Source organism: Camelus dromedarius, chromosome 21, assembly GCF_036321535.1.
Source record: "Camelus dromedarius isolate mCamDro1 chromosome 21, mCamDro1.pat, whole genome shotgun sequence".
Classification (NCBI taxonomy): Eukaryota; Metazoa; Chordata; class Mammalia; order Artiodactyla; family Camelidae; genus Camelus; species Camelus dromedarius.
Window position 1 is genome coordinate 8,296,464 of NC_087456.1, and position 12,267 is coordinate 8,308,730.

At 40.9% G+C, this 12,267-nt stretch overlaps 1 protein-coding gene and 1 non-coding gene across 3 annotated transcripts in view; one reads left to right on the plus strand and one right to left on the minus strand.

Moving 5' to 3' along the window:
- The window catches only part of C21H1orf116 (chromosome 21 C1orf116 homolog), a 36,634-nt gene that overhangs the window by 7,713 nt on the left and 16,654 nt on the right, over positions 1-12,267 (minus strand). Inside the window, exon 1 of one of the 2 annotated variants that reach the window (XM_031438668.2) lies at positions 3,820-3,996. The exons of the other annotated variant lie outside the window; for it this stretch is intronic. The gene's annotated coding sequence lies outside the window, so the exon portion shown is untranslated. Of the gene's footprint in view, positions 1-3,819; positions 3,997-12,267 lie in introns of those variants that run through there. 2 annotated transcript variants of the gene reach the window in all.
- TRNAS-AGA (transfer RNA serine (anticodon AGA)) lies at positions 12,027-12,099 on the plus strand. Its single transcript has one exon. It is a non-coding gene; the product is annotated as a tRNA-Ser (tRNA).

The window sequence follows — 12,267 nt, forward strand, 5'->3', positions numbered from 1 at the left end:
ACCCTTCAGATACTAGGTAAAATGTCCTGGAAAACTGTGTTTCATTTGAGATCTTGAGACTTGAGGTTTGGATTCCAGAGCAGGTTGTCTCCGGGCCTCTGTCAATAACTGCTTCCAGTGCCAAAGTCAGGTCTGGGCTGTGCTGGGTGAGTCAGCATGCCAACCACATAGGGTTGACAAGCGCAAGGCCTCCTGGAGCTCCTCTGCTGCTTGGGAGGTGGCCCTCAAGTGAGGCAGGTAGGGAGGGGCAGGACAACCGGGAAGGAAGTGGGAAGATCCCTTATGACCCAGACACGTGTAGCTCATAAGGGTCCAGAGCCTCTCAGGAGAGAGAGAGGGAACCAGAGGGGACAGTGGTACCAAAAGAAGCCCAGTGATAAATCAACATTGGGTTGCTAGCTCCTGGGGTCCCTTCATAAGGTTGGTTCCCCATTACCCAGAACCCCAAAGAAACAGAAACATGGAAAGTCCAGTGGATAAAGCTGTTATCTCAGCTATCCTCTCCATTAATGACTGTTAAGTACGAACTCATTCCTAACATTCTGTGGGGTTGAGACCATTAAAGCAAAGAGGATTCGTCTCTCATACGTCCAGGTACACAGAAGGCACTCAGAAAATGCTGGATGAATAAACTTGTCATTCATCCTAGTGTCTACTGAGTTGAGCTGTTGCAAGTATTCTTTTTTGGCTTCTACCCTATTCCTGTAAGCTCTTTCTTAAACATTTTATTTCCTGGAGAATATGTGGCTTGATGGAGTTTGGGCAATGCTGTTAGTTACACTTACATTTATGAGCAGTTAATAGGCACAGGAAATGCAAAACTTTATTAAGACAAAAGTATTGTTTCCAAGAAATCAGTGTAGATCCAAGGGTGTAATTTTTGGGCTCTAGTTTTCTTATGTGTAAAATTGGGGCAGTAAATACTCAAAGTGACTCACTGTAATTAACAGAATATTCATTCTCTGTGAAGGGGCGAGCAGACTCTGCCTCTTCCTTTTAGAGAAAATGACTACCCCTGTTTTTCCAAGCACTCTTCGACTTTATAATGGTTTGCTAGCCTCTCCTTCCTCCCAGAGCAGCCTGTCACACTCTCGCTTTGGAACCAAGAATGGCCCAAAGCAGCTGGAAGAGACAGAAACAATATGAATAGCGTTGCTTCAAAAAACATAGCAGGGTATAGATTACAATGTGCTTTTAGAGATGCTAATTAGGTCTTTAAAATAACCTGATGCCTTAGGCAAGATGTGACATTTTCCCCATTTGACAGATGAGAAAGCTGGGGCTCTTTCTACTTCCCCTTCCTAAGGGAAGTAGGGAATGCTCTGTAACTGCATCAGCGGGGCAGCCTGTGGATCGCGGCCCCTCTAGAGGGCATCTCAGAGACTGTCCGGATGCAAGACAGCCATGTCCCTAAAGAAGGACCACTGGCCATCCCTGATTAAACACTGAAAGCCCTAAGATCACCCTTCTCTGTCAGCTCTATGTTTCCAGGCCAGATTTTTGTCTCAACAGAGTAAAGAAATCCCACCAAACGCCACTGAAGCTCGTGTCATCGGCAGGACATTAGCGCTGCAGAGACGAATCTGAATCTGAGACTGAAGCTGGATGAGCCCTAAGGTGCTCATGCCTCACCTCCATACCTAGTGTTCTGACCTCAAAAGTTTGAATCCTGAAAACGTCTTCTCTTCTTCCCACCTGCCCCTCCCCAATTCCTTCATCCGTTGGACCCGAAATAGATGCTGCATTTCCTTCCACCGACTTTACAACCTTGAAACTTGGGGACTATCTCAGGACGGCCATCGAAACCCTAGGCATTTCTACTTGATAAGAAGCCTGAGCAATGAGCAAAACACTCAAGGTGAGAGTCTGGTATCTTTTAACCTTTGACCTCTTTAGGCGACTTGAGGAGGGGTGGAATGGGCTAAGAAGTGTGCGCAGCCTACATCAAGGCCACCCAGGCAAAGGCCCATTAAATATTAACTACTCACTGAAACCAGCCCAGCCTCGGAGGAGAGTAAATACATGACATGTGGCATTCTGGCATCTGGAGAGGGTGGGGAGGGGAGAGGGCTCCAGCCCCACTCCATTGTGGCTCCTTTGTACCTTCTGAACAGACCCACGACTCCCTTGTTGCCCTCCTTCCGTGAGCCCACCCCAGTAACTTCCAAGAGTTCAGCCTCTCTCCCTCAGTGGTCAAAGAGGTCTCCTGTTTCTCTTAGGCCAGATGGCTCTGCTTTTTGCTGACCACCCAGAAATGTGCCTTGAGCTGGAGGACATCCTAAGACAAATGTCAGGAACACAGATCATTCTCCATGAGCACATGGGCAAGTTTTGATGTGTGTTTAAGCAACATTCTTTTTTTTTTTTTTTAATTTTTTAAACATTTATTTATTTTAATGGAGGTACTGGGGATTGAACCCAGGACCTCTTGCATGCTAAGCACGCATTCTACGACTGAGTTATACTCTCCCCCCGCCTAGGCAATGTTCTAATCTCCTCTATTACCGATGGGTTTGAGGGAGAGGGTGGGCAGAAATAGTCCCTATGCAGAAGAGCTTTGCATGATGCTGTAGGTTATCTTTGTTGCTGACAAGGTCACCACCTCCGGCAGCCCTCAGTCAGTGAGCTTGGTGGGCTGGTTTTGTGGTGTGGGGCTGAGCTAAAGCCTAAAGCTCCAGTTGCCACGACTGGACACCCAATATATATTCGCTTAGGGCTGGGGTGCCAGGTCCTGGGAGCCAGACAGTGAGTCTTCCCTCTTTTCTGAAGCAGAAGGAAAAGGGGTGAAGTTAGGGACCAGCATGTTGACCCTCACAAGCTGGATGATGGAGAGCTGACTTGCTGCTCTGACTTGACTTCTACATCCAACTGCCTTGTGCAGGGACACTGCCAACTGGGACACCTGAAGGAACAGAGAGCAGAACCACTGCACTGCTCTGGTTCTCCTCTCCAGACTCCGCCACACTGCCCTGACCTGAGCCCCACTCGGAATTCCTACTAGACTCAACATGCTGCCGTGAAATAGTCATGTGGGTGAGGCCCCGGCACAGCTGAGTAGCTTTCTGCTTGCCAGTCCCTGCGTCTGTTAACAGGCACAAGTTGGAAAATTAATTGAGTTCAACTAAAATAGGTTCAACTTTGCAACTACATTATCTGTGAGTTTTCCAAAGATGAGCGGGTAGCCTGAGTTAGAGTTTTCTCAATATAACCAAACCTCACACCCCCTTACAAGCAACTTAGCCTGGCTCATGCCTTATACACCTGTCCACAAAGAGCTCCATTATGATCACCATTATTGAACACACACACACACACACACACACACACACACACACACGGCACCCTATATTTAAATAGAGATAGACGTTGAGTTGATAAAGCCATGGGGAAATTTCCAGTTAGAAATGCAATGGAAAACCAAGGCACTTTTCTCCTCTGGGCAATCCCCTGTTTTGAATCCCTCTATTCCAACGATTCTCCTCCAAAATCACAACTCAGTTTCAATAGTTCAGAGACAGAAATTTCTAAAACACACCTGTTTTCTTTTCTCGTTGCCTACACAATATGCTTATCCAACCTAAATAGGCAGATGAAAAAAAAAATGTGTCTCGGCCCTGTTCTCCACAAAAACACTGCAATCTCAGGAAGCTACCAACCCACTCTGATCACATACTGGACTCCAGAGAGTTGAGGAACAGAGAGGAAAGCCTCCGAGCTGGGGTATGAAGGGCTCCCCACAACTCTAACCCAGACTTCCCACAAAGCCTCCCCCGACCCCTTGCTGTAGAAGAAGCAATAGTTGGTTAGTAATTAACTCACCTTCACTGCGTGGGGGGCTGAAGAGAAGAAAGAAATACCCTTATATTTCAAAGGGCACAGACAGAGGCAGAGACCGCTTCACCTGCCTCTTACTGTTTTCTTCTTTTGACCTCTTCCTGACTTACCTAGACAGGTAAATGCTTCATCTGTGCTGCCTTGCCCCACCCTGCCACAGACTCTCGGCCAATCCCAGCCTTCCCTCCCACCCTCTCCTTCTCAGTCCAGCTGTTTCCCCGGGGAGGGCGTGGGAGGGGCCGGGGGAGGGCCGCGCTGCTCTCACTTAGCCAATCTCCTCTTGCCCTCGCCTTCCCTCTTTGAGAGCCATTAAAGAGTTCTTAAAAATACAGGAGGGCTGGAAGGAGGAGGGCTGAGACTGGGAGAAAGGAGAGGGGAGAGGGGGGGAGTAGGCAAAAACATATTATTTTTTAAGTTATTATTATTTTAAAATCGTGATACGAAGAAACACAGTCCGCTGGGCAGTATGCTTTCCCGGGTGTCTGTTTGAAACTTGGTTTTCTATCTAGAACGGCTCTCTTCCTCTGGAAACTAAGTATTGCCCTGAACTCTCCAAGTTAAAATGCTTTGTGGGCAGTGTTGCTACTAACTTGCTTGTCTTCCAGAAGCGCTTTCATCCTCAGGCCTTTTCGTAGCAGCAGCTGCACTCAGGACTGCGGAGGGAGGCGTCTGAGGGTAGGGGTACCAAAGCTCAGACATCATGCGCCACGGTTTGCCAATGACCTTCTTGGCCTCATTTATTTCTGGGGGAAATAAAATTATTCCCCCCCCCCCCCCAAGAGATTCCTTTTCTGATGAAAAAAGTGACAGGACAGCCTGGAAGGAGGGAACACGCTCACTGTCCTTTGGGTCTCTGGTCTCTTTTAGCTGTGCATAGAATGTAACAATGCATATTAAGAAATCAAAACAAAACAAGCTACCAACCAGTTTAGCAACTCCTGTCTCCTTCCATGGGCGGATTTTTGGCACCTGTAGTTAAAACAACTGGAAGAGAGTGGGGAGAAAAGAGCATGTGAAAGAACCCACTGCTTTCAGAAGAAGTCTTCCTCCAGGCACAGAAGCTACTTTCACCAGATACGCCTTTTGCCTGGAAGCTGGTTTTTCCTGGATATAAGTTAACCTCGATACCAAAAGGGCAGGAGGAAAAATTAAAATCAATGCACGTAGTAACTGTCAAAGTTGATTAAGCCCTTGCTGTGCACTAGGTAAATTGTGCTGTGCTAAGCATTTTCATGCATCACTTCATTTAATCCTTATTTGAACTTCAAAAGGTGGGCACTATTAATACACAAAATTTACAAGGTGGTTAAATAACTGGCTCAAGATCATGTAGCTAGGATGTGGCAGAGCAGGGATTTCAACTCAGACAGGACAGCCTCAGGCTTGCCGTGTATTGGTAAGATGTGTCAGCCTCTATTTTGGACATAATCCCAAGTAGGAAAGATGAAATACACAGATAATGTGCAAGTCTATTGATGACATCTAGATTCATCCTTTCTTGTCTCATTTCTTTCCTGTAGCTATTCATGTCTTATATAACAAGATGACGCATGGCTTTTATCTTTTCTCTTGTGATCTCTGCAATATGATCATTGCAGAAGAGCACCGATCATGGGGCTGAGGTACAGAAGACGTAGGGCAGGACTAGTGAGGAGAAACGAGGTTCAAGGAAGCCTGGGATAACTCAGTACTCTGGCAGCAGCAAGTGAGTAACAGAGCTGACTGAGCACCTAAGGATGATGACCTCTCTTCCTGATGTGTCATTCAAACATGTATGATGTCATAATACCAACACAACAGGAAGGGCATCTCCAAATCAGAAGTTCAGTGCAACTAGAGTTACACCCATGGATGGAGCCACTGAAGCTGATCCAGCTTCATAGGTGTGTGATTTGAACGTTTGCTAAAAAATGAATTGACTTATGAGCATTAGCCTCAAAGATGAGAGTAGGTGCATTTTATGAACGGTTTTTCAGTTTATAATAAAATGATAATAATAATGGGCCTCTCTCTTCTCCCCGGTAGGAGTAGGGACACAGACAAAGTGATCTTTCTGTTCCTCTCTTTCCATTTTTTAACATTTTTTAAAAATTATGAAATATTTCAGATACCATGGCATAATAAACATCACTGTACCTAACACCCAGTTCAAGAAAAAGGACTTTAACATTACAGTTGAAGTTGCTTACAAATTTTGTTCCCCTGTCCCCCCTGCCTCCTCAAGCCAGACATACACCCCAGCTGAGATAAATCACTATTCTGAATTTGCTGGTTTTCATACTCCATATCTTTAAATGTTTTCCTTGGAATCTTGCTTGTTTTTGCTTTGCTTTCTTTGTTTTGGGGCTTGGGAAAATACCAAGTGTCTAAGATTCCAAGAGAATTGGGAAAGGGACCTGGACCAGGGGAAAGAGAGAATTTCTAAAGTCAGAAACACCTGACAGACTAAGCCTCCCTGGCTGATGCAGGTCATCATTTGAGGAGGAATGTGTGTTGCTCTTTGTATATGAATTCCTATTCGATGATCTGACTGTGGAATCTAATTACAGTCCAGCTCACCTGACTCATCTGTGTCCTCACTGCATCTCCATCCTTGCGTGCTGGTGCAGTGTGGTCATCTCCTCGACTATCAGAAACATTTCCTTTCTCAGTACAGTTTTCCCATTGAGGCATCACATTTCCCCTACACACACACACACACATACACACACCCCACCTTAAAACCAAAACAGTCATTGGTCAATCTGTCCTCTTTGGGCTGCTTACAAAGTTGGAGTCTCTGCAAAACAGAGTGGACTTCCATTCTAACCATTCCCGGTACTTGTTTATCCACATTACGGTCACATTCTAGCAGCATCTTTTTTCTCCTTTTCCTCTCCAAGGGAGAAGTGAAGTTATTTCCAACATGTATTATCAGCAACCCTAGGACACACTGGGTGCCCACTGTGTTCGTGGCATTGGGCATGACACTCGATGCTGGGTCTCTGAGTGTATGTCGAATGTACTGGGGAGAGGGAAGGTTTTATTCCTCAAGTAGTAGCAAGAACTTGCTTTAAAGGGAAAGAATGCAGATAAGGGTGATTATAATTTGGCTACAAACCGTGGAATTGATAGGCCGGATTAAGACATCAAATAGATCACCAAGTTCTCACCAAACTGTTATTAGTGTTAAGCCTAAAATAATTGGATACTAAAGGGTGTAATTAAGTGGGTTTGGATGAAGGAGTTCTGAAATTACCTAATCGTTCAGTAGTTGCTGGGAGTAGCTTCTTATTTTCCTTCCTATCTGTTTTGAGAGCAGTGTTTCTTTGGCCTACTTTCCATGGGAATTTGGAGGATTTCAGCAGTCTTTTCCCTCCTGGTGCTAAAGAAAGTTTGAGGGATGAGATCACCTAGTAGCCTTAGTGAGTTTTGTAAGAAATGCCAAATCTTAACCTGTTGGAAATTGAACTGGTCTTACCACTACCCCTCAAACCTGTCCTCTCTCCTGTATCCCATGCCAGCTAATTACACCATCACACCCATCCCTCACTCAGATTCATCCCATGCCAGCTAATTACACCATCACACCTATCCTCACTCAGATTCAGTAATTCACAGCAATCCTCCCATGTCTCCTGTGAGCTCACTCTCCTGTTTCCAGCTCTTCACCCTCTCTGCTCTGGATCAGGTCTTCACTCTTTGTGGAATCATGAGCCATTAAAGATGGAAGAGACTTCGGAAATTCCTCATTTCATATCTTTCACTCTATAAATGCCAATCTGAATTGTCATTCCTCTTAAAATACTTTGAGGCACTTTCATAGCATTCTGGATGAAATTCAAAGTCCCAATATAACATAATAAGACCTTCCTGAGCTGATCCTGCATGCTTTTCCTGCCACATATTCATCATATATTATTTACTATGGTCACATCTAATTTTTTCTGAAATTGTCATGTTTTCATACTCCTGGGCCTTTGCACATGCTGTACCCTTTGCTTGGACCCACTCCCACCCTGTCCTCCTGGCTTATTCTTAGCCTTCCTTCAAGGTTCAGCCCAGCATCACCTTCTTTTGGAACAGGATGTTAGATGTTGCTTCATTGTAATCTCAACACAATGTACGTATCTGTAGATTTAACCCACTGGGATGTAACTGTCCTCCTTCTCTCCCTACAAAATTTGAATTTGTGAAGGGCATCAGATTTTTCTGTGTATAACTCTTCTATTGTATTATAGTAGTTATATATTTATGTCAAAACTGACGATAAACTTTTGGGAAACTGAAGTCCTTTACTTAAGAAACTTGTCTTAAAATACTCATTTTTTTTTTGAGATAGTGTTGGTAGACAATCCATCTACTGCTACAGTTTTGCTTATTTTCCCCTAAATCTTGTCCTTTGACATTACTATTAAACTACGTATTGCTCTTAGAAGTAAGAGGCATTGTCTCATCAGGGTTTTTGCAGAAGTTTTTGACCTTTTGATGTTGTGAATATATTTATATATATCTATATAATATATATCTATATCTGAGATGCTGTGAAGGCCCCAAACTAACATTGCAATAATTTAAAACATATCTGGCAATGGGCTGACTTATTTCCTTGTCTTTCTTAAACTGCTTCTAACATCATTTGTGTTCTTTATTTATCATTATAGATTTCAATGTCAAAATTATATAATAAATAAGAAATATCAGGCTTAATAGTACTCATAAAAAACTGTAACTTATAGCAAATATTCAATACTAGAAAATGCTAGGTAACATTAATGGATAATATTTGGATCTCCCAGCAAGCTAATAGCTCTACACAGAATCCTTTGGTGAAATTGCTAATATAAGAATTTATTTTGCTTCTCAAACTTGTTATTTCTTGGAACACTCTTCATAGAATTTGCATTAAGGATATTACGAGTATAATATATTAATATTTATTTTATTCATTAGTGGCAGTACGCAGGTCCATGGAATACACACTTACACTATGACAACAATTATAAGCAAGACAAATGGATTAGACTGTAACCATTTCCCTCCTGTCTGCTAGTGTCTCAGTTCCCAGAAATGTCAACTTTACCTTCTGCTCCACATGTCAGCATTTCCTGCTCTTGTTTTTGATTTGTTATCATTGGATTCCTTCAGACCACTAACATCTCTTGTTGAGATACATAGCTATTAATAAAATATTAGTGGGCTAAATGCTTCAATCAAAAGACATAGGGTGGTGGATTGGATTTAAAAAAAAAAGACCCATCTGTATGCTGCCTACTAGAGACTCATTTCAGAGATAAAGACAAACACCAACTGAAAGAGGATTGAAAAAAATATTTCATGCAAACAGAAATGACAAAAAAGCAGGGACAGACAATATTCATATCAGACAAAACAGACTTTAAAACAAAGTATAAACATACTTTGGTATGAAACTAAAAATCAATTACAGGAAGAGAAATGAGAAAAAAAATAATTGCGTGGAAACTAAACAACATGCTACTAAAAAACAGTGGGTCAATGGAGATATCAAAGAGGAGTCAGAAAATACCTTGAGACAAATGAAAATGGAAGAACAACTTTCCAAAATCTCTGGGATGCAGCAAAATCTGTTCTAAAAAGGAAGTTCATAGCAGTACAGACCTTCCTCAAGAAACAAGAAAAATCTCAAATAAACAACCTAGTTTACTATCTAAAGGAATTAGAAATAGAAGAACAAGAAGAACAAGCAGAGCCTAAATTCAAGAGAAGGTAGGAAATAATAAAAATCAGAGAGGAAATAAAATAGAGACCAAAAAAAAAAATCAATAAAACCAAAAGCTGAATTTTTAAAAAGATAAAGTTGATAACCCTCTAGCCAGGCTCACCAAGAAGAAAAGAGAGAGGACCTAAATAATAAAGGAAAGTGGAAAAATAGCAACTACAGAGATATAAAAAACCATAAGAGAATACTACAAATATGCCAACAAATTGGACAACCTAGAAGAAATGGACAAATTTCTAGAAACATACAATATGCCAAGACTGAATCAAGGAGAAACAGACAATTTGAACAGACTAAGCACTAGTACTGAAACTGAATTTGTAATTTAAAAAAACTCCCAGCAAACAAATGTCCAGGACCAGATGGCTTCATGGGAAATTCTACCAAACATATAAGGAAGAGCTAATACCTATTCTTCTATTCCAAACTATTCCAAAAAATTGAAGAGGATGGAACATTCCCAAAGTCATTCTACAAGGCCACCATTAGCCTGATACCAAAACCAGACAAAGATACTACAAGAAAAGAAAATTACAGACCAATATCTCTGATGAATACAGATGCAAAAATCCTCAACAAAATATTAGCAAACCAAATCTGACAATATATAAAAATGGTCATACACCATGATCAAGTGGGATTTATTCCAGGGTCACAAGGATAGTTCAGTATTCACAAATCAATCAATGAGATGCACCACATTAATAAAAGGAAGAATAAAAATCACATGATCATCTCAACAGATGCAGAAAATCATTTGACAAAATGCAACATCCATTTATGATAAAAACTGTCATCAAAAGTTGAGATAGAGGGAACATATTTCAACATTATAAATGCCATTTAGGACAAAAGCACAGCTAACATCATACTCAACAGTGAAAAGCTGAAAGCCTTTCCTCTAATTTCAGGAAAAATACAAGGATGCCCATTCACACCACTTCTATTTAACATAGCAATGGAAGTCCTAGCCACAGCAATCAAACAAGAAAAAAAAAAAAAAAAAAGCATCCAAATTGAGAGAAGTATAACTGTCAATATTTGCAGGTGAAATGATACAAGATATAAAAAACCCTAAAGTCTCCACCAAAAAGCTATTAGAACTAACAAATGAATTCAGTAATGTTGCAGGATTTAATATTAATATACAGAAATCTGTTGATTCTATACACTAATAATGAAATATCAGAAAGAGAAAATAAAAACCCAATCCCATTTAAAATTACATCAAAAAGAATAAAATACCCAGGAATAACTTAACCAAGAAGATAAAAGACTCATACTTTGAAAACTCTAAAACGCTGATGAAGGAAATTGAAGAGAATATAAAGAAATAGAAAGATAGTCTGTGTTCTGTGGGTTGGAAGAATTGATATTCTTAAAACGTCCACAGTACCCATTAAACTAGAGATTTAATGCAATCCCTATCAAAATATCCATGACATTTTCCCAGAACTAGAATAAATAATCCTAAAATCCGTATAGAACCATGAAAGATGCCAAGTTGCCAAAGCAATCTTGAGAAAAAAGAGAACAAAGCTGGAGATATCACCCTCCCTGACTTCAGACTATACAACTAAGCTACAGTAATAAAAACAGCAGGGCACTGGCACAATAAGAGACACATAGATCAATGAAACAGGATAGAGAGTCCAGAAATAAACCCACACAACTATAGTCAGGTAATCTATGACAAAGTAGGCAGAATATACAATGGAGAAAAGATCTCTCCAATAAGTAGTGCAGGGAAAACTGGACAGCTACATATAAAAGAATGAGATTAGAACATTACCTCACACTATATACAGAAGTAAACTCAAAATGGATTAAAGACCTAAATGTAAGACCTGAAACCATAAAACTCCTAGAAGAGAACATAGGCAGAACACTCCTTGGCATAAAACGTAGCAATATTTTTTTTTTTTTTGGATTTGTCTCCTAAGGGAAACGAAATAAAAGCAAAAATAAACAAATAGTACTCAAACTTAAAAGCTTTTTAGAAAATTGAAATATAGTTGGTGTACAATATTATATAAGTTACAGGTGTACAACATAGTGATTTGTGATATTTTTAAGGTTAAATTCCACTTATAATTATTATAAAATACTGGCTATATTCCCTGTGTTGCACAATATATCCTCATAGTTTATTTATTTTTCACGTAATAGTTTGTACCTCTTTATCCCCTACCCCTATCTTGCCTATCTTCTGTTCCCTTTCCCCACTCATAACCACTAGTTTGTTTTCTGTATCTGTCTGTTTCCTTTAAACTTAAAAGCTTTTGCACAGCACAGGAAACCATCAACAAAACAAAAAGACAACCTAGGGAATGGGAGAAAATATTCACAAATGATATGACAGGCAAGGAGTTAATATCCAAAACATATAAACAGCCCATACAGCTCGATATCATAAATACAAACAACTCAATCACAAAATGGCCAGAAGGGGGGAGGGTATAGCTCAGTGGCAGAGTGCATGCCTAGAATGCACGAGGTCCTGGGTTCAATTCCCAGCACCTCCACTGAAAAATAATAAATAACTAAACCTCATTACCTCCTCCACAAAGAGAGTTAAACAATAAATAAATTTAAAAAGAAACAAAATGAGTGGAAGACCTGAATAGACATTTTTTCCAAAGAAGACATGCAGGTAGATGGCTAATAGGCATGTGAAAAGATGCTCAGCGTTG